The sequence below is a fragment of the Peromyscus californicus genome, unplaced genomic scaffold, assembly GCF_007827085.1.
Source record: "Peromyscus californicus insignis strain IS unplaced genomic scaffold, ASM782708v3 Scaffold_21__1_contigs__length_65335640, whole genome shotgun sequence".
Classification (NCBI taxonomy): Eukaryota; Metazoa; Chordata; class Mammalia; order Rodentia; family Cricetidae; genus Peromyscus; species Peromyscus californicus.
In genome coordinates, this window is record NW_026294514.1 from 57,993,668 (window position 1) to 58,008,768 (window position 15,101).

The 15,101-nt window shown below is 45.6% G+C and overlaps 1 long non-coding RNA gene across 1 annotated transcript in view; it reads left to right on the plus strand.

The window, feature by feature from the left end:
* LOC128117904 (uncharacterized) overlaps positions 1–14,326 on the plus strand; it is a 34,455-nt gene extending 20,129 nt beyond the window's left edge. Inside the window, exons 3-5 of the long non-coding RNA XR_008220940.1 lie at positions 6,867–7,055; positions 7,551–7,616; positions 8,025–14,326. This is a non-coding gene — a long non-coding RNA (uncharacterized LOC128117904). The remainder of the gene's footprint in view (positions 1–6,866; positions 7,056–7,550; positions 7,617–8,024) is intronic.
* The last annotated feature ends 775 nt before the right edge of the window (positions 14,327–15,101 follow it).

A 15,101-nucleotide genomic window follows, 5' to 3' on the forward strand; every position in this document is an offset into this window, starting at 1 on the left:
GCCTGAGTGGCTCTGTCATCCCAAAGCTCCATGTGAGTTATGTCTGCCAGAACACTCTCTGGTCTTTGAAACATTTCTACTTACTTCTATTGGTCTCCATGGTAACCCTGTGACACCAGAAATTGGGTGTTATTCTCATTTTACCAGCTCAGGAGTGGGTGACCAATTCCAAATCTCGAGGTTTATCACTGAGAGACCAGTGTCACACCCAACCCCATCCTGGGTGCTCAGGCGCCTGTCTTGCCCCATGCTTCTCCATTGCTTAGCTGGTGCACACGACTTGTGTCCTCAGTTTCTCTTTACCTTGTCCTGTCTTATCTCATTGTATTCTTCGCTGCCTCCTAGCACTCAGTGACCATGCATCTGTTTGTCCCTGTAGACTTATCTTCTCAGACAATGTATGCAGAGGTATCATATACCGTGTGATTTTTTTGTGTGTGCCAGGCTTCTTTCACTTAGCATGAAGATTTTTATTTTGAGGCCAGGGAAGAAAGGGTTTATTTTGCTTACACTTCCACATCATAGTTCATCACTGAAGCAAGTCAGGGAAGGAACTAAAAGCAGGAACCTGGAGGCAGGAACTGAAGCAGAGGCCATGGAGGAATACAGGTTACTGGCTTGCTCAGCATGAGGTTTTCAAAGTCTACCCAAGCTGGAGCACTATCTTTCTTATAGACAATTAATATCATCTTATATTACTATTATAGTTTGCTTATGCACCCATCACTGAAACTTTTCATATTTTTATTGTAGATGTTTGTGTGTGTGTTTGTGTCCTAGATATCATTAAATGCCAACTTGCCATAGCCTAGAATCACCTGACAAAGGAGTCTCAATCTAGTAATTATCTTTCTCAGATTGTCTGTGGGGGATTGTTTTGATTATTGAGGCAGAGAGGCCAGCCCACTGTGGGCAGCACCATTCCCTAGGGAGACAATCTTGGGCTGTATAAGAAAGGTAGCTAGGCACAGGCCTGTGAGTGAGCCTGCAAACAGTGTTCCTCTACAGCTCGCTTTCAGGTTCCTGCCTTGAGTTCCTGCCCTGACTTCCCTTAATGGTGGACTGTGACCCAGAAGGGTAAGCCAGATAAACCTTGTTTCCCCTAAGTTGCTTTTGGTCAGTGTTTTATCACATCAAGAGGAATGAAACAAGGATGGTGTGTGCCCACACATTTCATGGCACGTGTGAGGAGGTCAGAGGTCAATCTGTGGGAGTTGGTTCTCTCCTTCCACCATGTGAGTTCCTGATTGAACTCAGGTTGTCAGCCCTGGCCACGGCACCTTTACCTGCTGAGCCATCTTGCTGGCTCTTCACTCACTGTCTGATGGATACCTATGTTGCTTCCACCCTTTGGATGTTATTAATACTGCTACTATGAGTACAAGCCTCTGAACACACACACACACACACACACAAACCCATATACATTCACGTCTCTTAGGTGTGTAGAAATGGAAATGCTGAAATGCGGTAAACTAACTTAGTTTGAAGAGCTGCTGAACTAATTTTTTTTTAATGTGTCTGCCCTGTCTTCTATTCCCACCACAGGGTTATGAGTTCTGTTTTCTCCATATTCTCACCACTGTTCAGCATCTCAGTCAACCTAGTGCATGGGAGGTGGCCCCTCACTGGGAGTGGCTGTGTTACCCCGATGCCTGCCCACAGCATCCTCTCCTGCACCTGTCACTCACTGGCTCACCCTCTTTGGGACAATGCCTGTTCAGGTGGTGTCCTAGTGAGGGTTTCTGTTGCTGCAATGAAACACCATGACCGAAAAGCAGGTTGGGGAGGAAAGGGTTTATTTGGCTCACACTTCACATTGCTGTTCATCACTGAAGGAAGCCAGGACAGGAACTCAAACAGGGCAGGATCCTGGAGGCAGGAGCTGATGGAGGCAGGTCATGGAGGGGAGCTGCTTACTGGTTTGCTTCCCATGGCTTGTTCAACCTTCTTTCTTTCTTTTTTTTATTATTAATTTTTAAAATTTATTTTATATTCCAACCAGTTTCCCCTCCCCCTCTCCTCCTGTTCTCTCTCCCCCCACCTCCTTTCTAATCTCTGATCCACTCTTCAGAAAGGGTAAGGCCTCCCATGAGAGTCAACAACGCATGTAAGTTTGCTTTCTTTCTTTCTTTCTTTCTTTCTTTCTTTCTTTCTTTCTTTTTTCTTTCTTTCTTTCTTTCTTTCTTTCTTTATTTCTTCCTTTCTTTCTTTCTCTTTCCTTCCTTCCTTCCCTCCTTCCTTCCTTCCTTCCTTCCTTCCTTCTTCCTTCCTTCCTCTCTCTCTCTCTCTCTCTCTCTCTCTCTCTCTCTCTCTCTCTCTCTCTTTCTTGGTTTTTTGAGACAGAGTTTCTCTGTGTAATAGTCTTGGCTGTCCTGGAACTCACTCTGTAGACCAGGCTGGCCTCAAACTCACAGAGATCCGCCTGCCTCTGCCTCCCAAGTGCTGGGATCAAAGGCGTGTGCCACTACTGCCCGGCCAGCCTGCTTTCTTATAGAACCCAGGACCACTAACCCAGGGATGGCACCACCCACCGTGGGATGGACCCTCCCCTCATGGATCATTAATTGAGAAAATGCCTTACAGCTGCATCTCATTGAGGCATTTCCTCAACTGAGGTTCCTTCCTAGCTGACGACTCTAGCTTGTGTCAAGTTGACACACAAAATTAGCCAGTACAGGCACCTTTCACACTTCTTACATTGGGTTGCCTTTTTGTTACTGAATTGTAATAGTTCTTGATGTCTTTTTGCTTCAGATTCCGAATCTAATTTATATGCATTTTACACACACCATCTCTTTCTAAGGTGGCTTTGTTTTCTTGAAAATATCTTTTGAAGAATATTAGCTTTGAAATCTGATGAAATCCAATTTAAACTTTTTTCTTTTGTTTTTGTCTTCAGTGTGTGTCATGAAAGACTCCATTGGCTAATCCAAGGCTGGGAAAACTTAGACCTATGGGTTTCTTTGTCCTCAGAATCTTATAGTTTTAGCTTTTGCATGTAGGTCTTTGCCTCTTATGAGTTAATTTTTGTATTTGATGTGAGTTAAGGATCTAACATTGTTGATTGGTTGATTTTTTTTTGAATGTGGCTATCCAGTTATCCCAACATTAATGATTGAAAAAAAGGACTGTTTTTTTTTTTTTTTTTTTTTTTTTTTTTTTTTTTTTGAGACAGGGTTTCTCTGTGTAGCTTTGCGCCTTTCATGGAACTCACTTGGTAGTCCAGGCTGGCCTCGAACTCACAGAGATCCGCCTGGCTCTGCCTCCCGAGTGCTGGGATTAAAGGCGTGCGCCACCACCGCCCGGCCAAGGACTGTTTTTTTTTCACCTTGGAACTGTCTTGTTGAACAACTTTGTTGAACATGAATGCAAAAGACATCTATAAACTGAGCCTGAACATAGGGTTATTTCTAGACTCTACAGGATTCTCTTGGACTTCATCTATAATGTAAAACCTACATTGTCTTGATGCTGTTTTCTTTGTAGTAACTTTTGAAGTCAGGAAGAGTGAGCCTCCTTCAAGCTTTGGTCTACTGTTTCAAGATACTCAGGATGTCTCATATCCTTATGAATCTTAAGTCAGCGTGTCAATTTCTACAAAGAAGCAGGCTCTTTCTTTACATTAACTTGTGTTTCTAGTAGTTGGGTCTTCTTACATCTATGAGACAAGCTCAAGGTGACAACAGAAATTCAGAAATCCAGTTGCTGTGGAGGCAGGGGGATGGAGAACAGGAGCAAAATGGAGGGAGTGGCCCCAGGAGACAGACTCCAGGTGTGCCGTGGGGACAGGCTTGCTCTGGTTGGGTGTCTCCTTCTGGGATGTGGACAGATTAAAGGCACTTGTATCTCCCACAGTTTAACAGGACTGTTTAGTATCCTCTGAGAAACATTCTCACCAACCTGGGGACAGACCATTTTGGGGCTAGTGAGAGAAGACAAATTTGTTTTCAACCCTGAACTTATTCTGTCTTTAATTTTTGTGCATCCCATGGAGCTTGGGCTCCATGGTTGCTTATTGTTTTGGAGACTTCAGATTCCAAACAAATTCCTGAAAACTAAGGTTGTGATCTTGGGATGTGAGCTAAGGACTGGATATGGGTTGTGACCCAGAGTCACTTAGATGCTGAGGGTGACAAAAGGGACCAGCAGAGGTTGATTTGCTTCAAGAAAGAAAAGTCTCATTATTGTGTTCTTCTAACAAAGAGCTAAGTAGTAAAAGGTTGCCATACTTGGAGGCTGGAAAGAGGCAGAGCAGAGGAAAACTCAATGTTCTTTTCAGGAAGTTTATGTTTGTGCTAGTTAATTTTAAATGTTAGCTTGAAATAACCTATAACTTCCCAACAAGAAAACCTCAGTTGAGGGATTGGCTAGACCAGATTGGCCTATGGACATGTCTGTGAGGACTGTCTTTATTGCTAATTAAAATAAGAGGCCCCAACCCTCCATGGGTGGTACCATTCCCTAGGCAAGTGGTCCTGAACTGTATCAGAAAGTATAGGTCTCCCTGCCATCCAGTAAGTAGCACCTTCCATGGTTCCTATGTGTTTCTTAGCTGTGAAGTTGTTTCCTTGGTCAGAGGTAATGCTGTGTGGGATTGCAAGCAGGCCTGCTTTCAAGTTCCTGCCTTGATTTCCCTCAGTGATGGACTATAACCTGCAATTGTAAGCTAAATAAAACATCTCCTCCCCTAAGTTGCTTTGTGTCATGGGGTTTTATCACAGCAGCAGAGATGAAACTAAAAGAGTTAATGCTGAAACTTTGCTACCTCACAAGGAAAGCCACAGAAAAAGAGATTGGGAAGCCTTAGAATTTCCAGAGACTTCTACAATGGGTCCAGCCCTCATTGTTTTTCTTACATTTTCCTCATCTGTATCATGAAGGCTTTGTGCTTGATACTGTCTCAGGAGGCTTCAAGGATCATGTCCTCCAATTCTGTAACTGAACCCAGATTGGTGTGGCACAAGGCTGTGGCATTCATTAGACCAAATAGCAGGCTGAGAATCTGAAATGTCCTTTTTGCTACCTGATAATGTCCACTGTATTGACCATGCACATCTGTTAGGTTGACCACTACCATCTGCTTGGTTGACCATGTATAACCACAACCACTTGGTTGACTATGTACATCTACTTGGTTGACTATGTACATCTACTTGGTTGAGCATGTACATCTACTTGGTTGAGCATGTACATTTGCTTAGTTGAGAGCATGCACAACTGCTAGACCATGTACATTGGTTGGCCATGTACATCCACTTGTATGACAATGCACATCTGCTACATTGGCACATCTGCTAGGTTGACTATGCATACCTGCTAGGTAAATCATGCACACCTGCTGAGTTGACCATGTGTATTTGCTTAGTTGACTATGAAATCTGCTAGGTTGAGCATGCACACCTTCTAGGTTGACCATGCACATCTGCTTAGCTGACCATGCATATCCACTTCGTTGACCATGCACATCTGCTTAGTGACCATGCACATCTGCTTGATTGGTCACATATAGCTATTTGGTTGACCACACACATCTGCCTGTTTGACCATACTGCGGTGGTGGTTAGTGTCACTCGTTGGAGTAACAAGTTCACACAGAGTGCACAGAGCCAGTCAGCTTATCTTTCTGAGCACCTGCTGGAGCCCACAGCTTGCCACAGTGACCTGGAATCTGAGAATACAATGACGAGTCAAGAAGGCTCGTGGTGGCAGAAAGAGGAGCTCTATTACTGGGCACTGGATGACTCCAGAACCAAATTCTAAGTTAGGAGCAGCATGGAGTTCAGCAAACCTGAAGACCTGCCATTGATGAAGCAGCTGAGCACAACAGGATGGTGTACGGGACACTGCCTGCCTCACAGATACCTCAGGGATTGGGCTGGGCAGCACCTTGCAGGAAATGAGAGAGGATCATAGGTTAGATGGATGAACAAAACCACCCTGGCCTGGCTGGGGAGGGCCACTGTCCTGGTGAGTGGCAGACCCCTCAGTATCAGGAGAGTCCTCCAGAACAGCCAGTCTGACCATGGAGTTGGTGGAAGGCTGGTTGTTGCAGTCTCACCAGTACCTGGAAGCTCAGATGTGAGGACTGGAGTGCAAAGCTGAGCCATGAGTTGGTGCTGTTCACTTGCCAAGTCCTCATGGTCTTGAAGCTGCCATATTCCTGTCTGAGAAGAGATGGTTATAACAGAAAGATTCATAGACCTGTGACATTCAAGACTCCTAAGGTCATCTCAGATGTCCACTGCAAGGGAGTATAACCAGTGTGCTGTGACCTGGCCAGTGAAGGGGTTGTGGGAACACACACACACACACACACACACACACACACACACACACACACACACACACATGCACGCATGCACGCACGCATGCACGCAATATAGCACTAAGGATTGAACTCGGGAACTCACATCCACAGTAGAGAAATGTCCCACTACTGACCTATATACCCAGCCTACTCTACAAACTATTTTAAATTTGACCAATTAAATTTAAAAAGCTGTACTATGCTATGTAGACTTATTAGGAAATTATTACTTAGTAGAGGGCAGGGGTTGTTTTATTCAGTAAATAGGTGTTTTTGTTAAAAGTTTCAAAGGACCCAATTCAGACTCTGAGGTGAAAAGACAAGGGTAGGATTTGAACCCGAGGAGCACAAAGCTGGGTACGCTTTAGGACAAGACAGGGCACGGTCAGAGGAGAGCTCTGTGTTCTAGGGAACGATCCTCTACACTCCAGCAGTGCACAGGAGCTGACGTCACTCTTCGCATCCAACTTGCCCATCAGCTCCACTGTGCAAACAAGCCGTCCTGCGATGCCGCAGGCTTTCCACATCGAACATCGGCTTCTTCCTCATGCCACAGGAAAGCACTTGCGGGTTGCTCTCATCAGCATGGCTGAGCTGGAGAAGCAGGCCACCGTGTGCCACTTTTGTGCAGAAGAAGAGGGACTTGGAGAGCGGAGACATCTGCTGTGCAGTCTTAAAACCACACTGCATCACCTGCTACTGGCTGAGCTAGTCATGGGCTCCAGCACATCACGGGGCCACCAAGGTGAGTTTGGGCCATCAGTGATGACTAGGGGTATGTCTTCTCCTGGAAAGACAGGAAGGTGGGAGTAACAATGAACCCTCCTATGCTCAGGGCCTCCCCTCCCTTCCCCATGAGCTGGAGAGCAGGAACCATGGGGGAGTTTCAGATGGGCTTTGTGGTGGAGCTGTGTGCCTTTAGTGAGTCAGTGGTTATGTTCAATGCAGTTTGTGGAAAGGGCCAAGGATGAGAGAACACACATTACTGGTTCCACACATGCCATGCTCTTTTAGTCTATTGATGGCTGTCCTACCTTTTCAAACAAAACCCATGAATTTCAGTGATAGGACATGGCGCTTTTGGAGGAGTAGTTCTCAGAATTATCTTTTGGGTAATTGAGAGAGAAAACCTTATTTCGAACATAATGTGATGGTTCATTTAGTATTAACAAAGATTAAATGTCTATGGTAATGTGGACATTTGTGAGAACTTTTGTTTCTGGTGGTTTTGTTATTTCAGACTTGTGTTGTCTTGGAAATAGAGTTCAACAGCCTTTTTGGTCACAGGAACAGAAGATATGATAAAGTAAGTTCTCAGCCTAATAGTGTGTTTTGTTTTGGTTTTTTTTTGACACAAGGTCTCACTATTAAAAATCTTATTTATAATTATTTTTTGTGTAAGTATGAGTTCCTGCATGTATTTATGTGCACCACTTTGCATGCCTGGTGTCTATGGAGGCCAAAGAGGGTTTGGATCCCATGGAACAGGAGTTACAGTGGTTGTAAGCTGCCATGTGTGTGCTGGGAACCGAACCCTGGACCTCTGCAAGAGCAGCAAGTGCTCTCGACCACTGAGCAAACTCTCCAGCTCTCTGGTTTTGTTTGGGGTTTGTTGGTTTGCTTGTTTTTGTAGCATTGGGGTTGGAATCCAGGCTTCTGAGCATACCTCTAAGCTATATCTCAATCCTTGTATTCTTCTCTCTCTCTCTCTTAGACAGGGACTGGCCTGGAACTTGCTACACAGCCAATGGTGGCTTTGACCCTCCTGACTCGGCTCCCAAGTGTTGGGGTTACAGTGTGTGCCACCTGGTCTGACCTTGGAATGTTGCGGGAACCTTCCTTCAATAAGTTCTTGTCTCTGGAGGAGGGAAAACTCCTTTCAAGAGCTTGACACATGATGAACTTTTGTTTTTGTTTTTGTTTTTGTTTTTCGAGACAGGGTTTCTCTGTGTAGCTTTGCGCCTTTTCCTGGAACTCACTTGGTAGCCCAGGCTGGCCTCGAACTCACAGAGATCCACCTGGCTCTGCCTCCCGAGTGCTGGGATTAAAGGCGTGCGCCACCACCGCCCGGCTATGATGAACTTTTGACTAGCACAGCTGGCTAGCACAGCTGGCTAGCCAGCAGCACCGGCCTCCCTGGTTCATGACAGACACACACTCTGTGAAGCACCCCAAGCGACCTGCCGACATTCCCACAACTCACCAGGGTTGAGGTTAGCATATCATGGGGGCAGAGACTGGAGTAAGTTGTTTGAGAAAACAATCTGTCTTTTAATAACAGTAGATGCAGAATAAGAATTGATGAGGAATATAAGAAGGCCCTCATCACTTTGGCATGTGACAGGGTGACTTCCAGGAAACAAAAGGCCTACATCAACAACAAACCATACCATGACCATTGTCCACAGTCATGCTCTGAGGCTGCTCTGAAGGTAGCTGTGGGTTTTGAGAATGTGGCAGGCTCTCTCTCTTCCCTTCTCTTGCCTCTGTAAATGATAATGAAAAGGGAAAAGCCATTGTATACAAAATTACGCCTGAAATTTTTAAACTTTAAGCCAAAAGTCTGTTTCTTCAAATTGAAAAGTAGTACTTTGGGACCAACACACTCAATGCTGTTGCTAGGAAACCCATTCTCAATTTTCTACCCTTTAATCTTGGTGAACTTGAAAACAGTATCAAAGGCGAGCTAGGCTATTGGATTTTCATTCTGTCTTTGTTTTTTCTCCTTTTAAAAAGGACATGGCTTTCCCCCTCTTTTTAATAAACCCAAATCCACCAAGCCTCCATCCTATCCTTTTTCAAACCCTGCCATCTGTCTTGTTCCCCCAGACCTTCAGTCGTCCTTCTCTGGACACCAAATCATCTCTATCTCATGTCAGCCATGCCTCCCCGCCCCCCAAGGGTGTCATGAGTTTTGGTTAAGTAACTCCTCATTGCGTGTGCCTCTGAGAATTAACTTGACCCCATCATGGGTTTTAATGCCTATATATGAACCCATGTTGATTCCCCAAACCCTTTCTCTGGTTTCCCAGCTCCTGAGCCTCCTGTAGAACCCTGTCCTGGTTTCTGATCCGCGGGTGGTGACCTGGTCTTGTGCCTCTTACACAGGCTATCCTTGAGTCTGCCTGGAAGCTCTGTTTTCCTGCAGTTCACCCAAGTCCAGCTTCTTCCCTCTCCCCTGGTTTGCCTGTCTGTGCGCTGGAGCATATCCTTTTGTGAACTTCTGGCAAATGTAACGGACAATAATTTTTTGAGGACTTCTCTGAATGTGTCTTTCTTCTGATTTTACATTTGATTAATAGTTGCTTGAACACAGGATTCAAATACTTCCCAGGCCTTTGGAGGCACCGCTCCATTGTCTCCTTGTCTCTTGAGTTACTGGGGAGAGGGTCAGGCATAGATTCTGATCCACGGTCTGTTGTACAAACCCACAGAGTCATCTCTTGCCGCTGTGACAAGATCCTTGAGAAAATCGACTTTAAAATAGAAAGTCTCAGATGTGGGGCTCAAGGGACACTGAGCTGGATCATGGGGGGGGTAAGATGTTTATTAGAAGAGTTATTAATTCCATGGGTAGACAGACAGACAGAAAGACAGACAACAACGTGGCGGGGCTTCTGAGGAGAGTTTTCCAGGTCAGACAGCATGGGTGGGGTCCTATGAAGCATGGGTGGGGGTACTTTTTTTTTTTACTCTTGGGGGCCTGCCACCCAGCTCCCAAATAAATACATGGAGACTTATTCTTACTTATGAATACCCAGTCTTAGCTTGGCTTGTTCCTAGCCAGCCTTTCTAACTTAAATTATCCCGTTTCTCTTTTACTACATTTTGCCTCTGGGCTTTTTACCTTTCTTTAGTCTATATAATTTTCTTTCCTTCTTACTCTGTGACTGGCTGTGTGGCTGGGTGGCTAGTCCCTGGCTTCTTCCTCTCCTCCTCTTCTCGCTCCTCCCCTTCTCTTATTCTCTCTGCCTGCCAGCCCCGCCTATCCTTTCTCCTGCCTATTATTGGCCATTCAGCTCTTTATTAGACCAATTGGATGTTTTAGACAGGCACAGTAACACAGCTTTACAGGGTTAAACAAATGCAACCTAAAAGAATGCAACACATCTTTGCACCATTAAACAAATATTCCACAGCATAAATGAATGTAGCACATCTTGAACAAACATTCAACAACAAGTGGGAGCCTATGAAACAGATTCAGGCCCGTGTAGCTGAGTCAGGGTCCCGTCTCAGCTGGAGTTTGCAGCCAGGCTTCCTGATTCCCTGGCAGAAGGCAGGGAAAGGGATTTGGAGTAGGGTGTGTGGTCACTGGCATCCCTTTGATGTGAACCCAATTCCTAGCCCAGAAGTCTGACTACCCAGAAGCTTGCTAACTAGTGTTCTTAGTAGGGTGCCCATCAGCACCTGTAGGAGGGCTGTAGGTATTACAGCCTCAGCAGAAGTCTGATCTGGATCCTAACCCTGAGAAAGGTTTATTTTTGTTCATGCTTCCAGAGGTTTCAGCCCACGGGCTCGTGGCTCCATTATTTTGGGGGCAGCAGTGCACAAAATCCTGTGGCATGGAGCAAATCTTACCTTATGGCAACAACTGGGGGGGGTGTGATGGTGTATGGGTATGTGCAAATGCCTTTGGAGGCTTGAAGTATTGACTCCCCAGGAGCATGAGTTATAGGCAGTTGTGAGATGCCTGACATGGATGCTAGGAACTGAACTCATGTCCTCTGAGAGAGCAATCCATTCTCTTTACTGCTGAGATGCTAGGAACTGAACTCAGGTCCTCTGAGGGAGCAGTCCATTCTCTTTACTGCTGAGCCATCTCTTCAGACCAATCAATATCTTTTCTTTGATCCTTGTGAATATTTACTATTACTCAATAGAAAAGCTTTCCTTTCTATATTAGCTCCCCCCATGTTCATTTACTTATTTTTGAGATAGGGTATCACTATGTAGCACTGACTGGCTTTATTATGTAGATCAGGTTGGCCTTGAACCTACACAGAAATCCTCCTGCTGCTAGAGTGCTGGGATCCGAGGTGTATGCTGTCAGACCTGCTCCATTAATCTCCTTCCTTTCCCTTTCTCTCTCCCCTCCCTCATTTTCCTCCCTCTTTCTGTTCTTCCTCCTTTCTTCCTCTCTGTCTTTTTCTTCTTTCTCATTGTCTTAGTTAGGGTTTTATTGCTGTGAAGAGACACCATGACCACGGCAACTCTTATAAAGGAAAATGTTTAACTGGGGCTGGCTTACAGGTTCAGAGGTTCAGTCCATTATCATCATGGCGGGGAGCATGGTGGCATGCAGGCAGACATGGTACTGGAGAGGAGCTGAGAGTTCTACATCCAGATCAGTAGGCAGCAGGAAGAGAGAGCGACACTGGGCCTCCCTTGAGCATCTGAGACCTCAAAGCCCGCCCCCTAGTGACACACTTCCTCCAACAAGGCCACACCTCCTAATAGTGTTACTCCCTATGAGCCAGCCTATGGGGGCCATTTTTATTCAAACCGCCACATTCATGCTTCCCTTTTCTCTTCCTGCTTTTTTTCTCCTTTTACTTTCTCTTTTTTCATTCTTGCCGTTTTCTTTCTTTCCTTCTTCTTTTCTTTTCTTTTCTCTATTTTTCTTCTTTGTGTCTGCTATTTACATTTCTGTTACTTTCTTAGGGGTTTTTCTTAGAGGGTATGGCTGGTTGATCCTATTAGGGAGGAGGCACTGGAGAGCTTAGTTGGAATCTATGCATTTATAGAATAATTTGTTGAACAATGAGGTTCCCAGGGAATGGGGCTTACCTATTTTTCCAACTTATATACCAGCACAGTGTGTCTTTCTTTAGGTCCAGTCCTCTACAGGGGAGCCTGTCTTTAGGTCACCAGGACGTTATAGACTGAATTGTGTTCTTCTTAACAGATGTGTGAAAGGCTAACTGCCAAGACTCACAGTGTGTCTGTCCTTGCTTGGAGTCATGACATGGCCACTGTGGAGAGGGCTGGATCTAACCAAGAATGGCCGCCATGAGAATGGGACGAGAGAGACAGACACATGAGGACCTCACAGGAGGCAGACTATGGTGATATTTTATTTGTGCTGAAATGTGATTTTATTTGTATGTTAATAAATAAACTTTGCCTGGAGATCAGAGGTCATAGCGAACCATTAAGCAGAAGTCAGGTGGTGGTAGCCCATGCCCTTAATCCGATCACATGGCAGGCAGAGTCCCTGTGTGGTCAAGGACACAGCCAAGTGTGGTGACACAAACCTTTAATTGCAGTACCAACCATAGAGACCTGGAGGTCTGTATAGACAGGCAGTGATGAGGAAGTCATGTGGCTGGGCTTAGAGCCAATGAGAAGGCAGAAGAGAAAGGCAATAAAAAGACAGGTCAGACATTAGAGGCTCTCTCTGGGGAAGCTACTGCTGGTGGTAAGCTAAAGGTAGTCGTGGCTATTGCTCTGATCTCCTTGGCTATTTCCTCTGTATTTGGCTCTGTGTTTCTTATTTACTAAGACTGTTTAGAATTTCATCTACAGCAGACACACAGAGAAGCTTCACCATGAGAGGCTGCCATGGGTTGAGAAGAACCTGGAGCCACCAGCAGCTGGAGGCAGTGGGCAGAGTGCTCCCTGGAAGCTCTGGAGACCAAGAGGCTCGGCCACACCCTGACTTTCAGCCTCTAGAACAGTGAGAAGACAAGTTTCTGTTGCTTTAGGCATTTTGTTCTGGCGCCCTGGCGAATGAGCGCAGAAGGTGTACGTGTCTATTGATCTTGAGTGATTTCCACTGGAGGAGGTCTGAGCGGGGAGCCCTGCTCCTACAACAATTTGACTTCACTCCTCCATCTACTTCCCCGTTCATGTAGGATCTGCCCTTGTGTGTCTGGACATGCTGTTCCTAAGTCTGGCTCCTTGGCACAACTCTGACTTAACTGCTCTTGACCTTATTGGTTTGCAGACCCAGGGTCTTGCATCCTTCCTGCACAGACCTCCAACAAATTCTTGTCTGTTCAGCCACAGCTCAGTTTTGAACAAAATAGCCCAAACTTTTTATTCCTGAGAAATCTGCCCTTTGTCTCCACAAATGCAATTTCTAGTTCTCAAGTCTCTCAAAGGTCACAGCTTCCACAGCCCTTGTCTCTCCAAGATGTAAAGGCAGATGCTCACTTCTGGCATTTCCAAGCAGGGGTGCTGGCCGTTCTGGGGTGTAATTCAAGTAACATCAAGGTAGGTTCTGCAGGGAAATCTCCATGGAGATTTGTCTAGGCACCACCTCCTGGTCCTCAGTCTCCACACAGAGCCCCTCAGGGCACATTTGTTGACTAAAAGCAGGAGCTGAGATGGCAGTGAAACTGGCCAGGAAATATCTGACTCTGCACACAAAGAAAAAAACTACATCCCGAGATTATGGACTGGCTGGATTTGTGTGTCAACTTGACACAAGCTAGTCATCAGTTAGGAAGGAGCCTCAGTTGAGGAAATGCCGCCATGAGATCCAGCTGTAAGGCATTTTCTCAATTAGTGATCGATGAGGGAGGACCCAGCCCATTGTGGGTGGTGCCATCCCTGGGCTGGTAGTCCTGGGTTCTATAAGAAAGAAGGCTGAGCAAGCCAGTAAGCAGCACTCCTCCATGGCCTCTGCATCAGCTCCTGCCTCCAGGTTCCAGCCCTGCTTGAATTCCTGTCCTGACTTCCTCCAACGATGGACTATGATCTGGAAGTGTAACCCAACTTGCTTCTTGATCATGGTGTTTTGTTGCAGCAATAGAAAACCCAATTAAGATAGATTGCTAAAGAGAGACTGGATCCACCCGCCTTTTACAAATGGAAATTTACATTTCAAACTGCAAAAAGCAAAGGGTCCAACTGGAATTTTCATGTAGTCCTACAATTATAAAACCAAAGACACCTTTGCTAAAATCATTAAATTGCAATCTACTATGGGAAGGTTTCTTGGCTCCTCTCACATTCAGGCTTGTGACAGCCTTAAAATTAATCAGCTGAACCTGTTTAACGGCTCACAGACTTCTAGGAAGACGGTTGTATTTTTAACTGGGTGAGCTTGCAAGATTTTCCTAGAGCCGGCTCAGGGATGATGTGGCGTTTCTGGTTCACACAGTCTCCCCAGAGGAGTTAAAGTGCCCCCCCCGCCCCCGCAAAGTTATTCGAGATAAATGTAGAAGCCCCCAGGAATTTCTTTCTTTGAAAAATATATTTCTTTGTTAGAAAGGTTTTTGATTGATTGTATCTCCATGTTATGATTGGGATATGCCATGTTCTTCCCATGGGCTTGTATATTGAAGGCTTTGTCCCCAGTGAGGGAGGTATGGGGGGAGGGGGCTTCGGAAGTGAGTAGGATCATGAGGGCACTCTTACCTTCATCCATGGATTAACCCACTGATGGGTTTATAATTTATTAGACTATTGGAGATGACAGGACTCTGGAAGCAGAGACATAGTTGGAAGAAGTGAGTCCCTGGGGCATGTCATACAAGCATATGGCCCCTCCATGCTCTTTCCCATTGCTTGTACTCTGCTTTCTGGCCGTCATGAGGTTATCGAGGTGAGCAGCTCCTTAGTATAGCAGCCATGTAGTCAGCTGACCATAGGCTGTCCCTTGTGGAACTGACTCCAAGCACTTCCTCCTTGAAGTTGCTTTTCTGAGGCATTTTGTCACAGAAACAAAAGTCTGACGAACATAACAACACAGTCTCCAGGTCCTTATGTGTCTCGGTTGATGTGGTAGGGGGACATCTGGCATTCAGTTCACCTTTTGGACCTTCACGTCAGTGACAAAAAC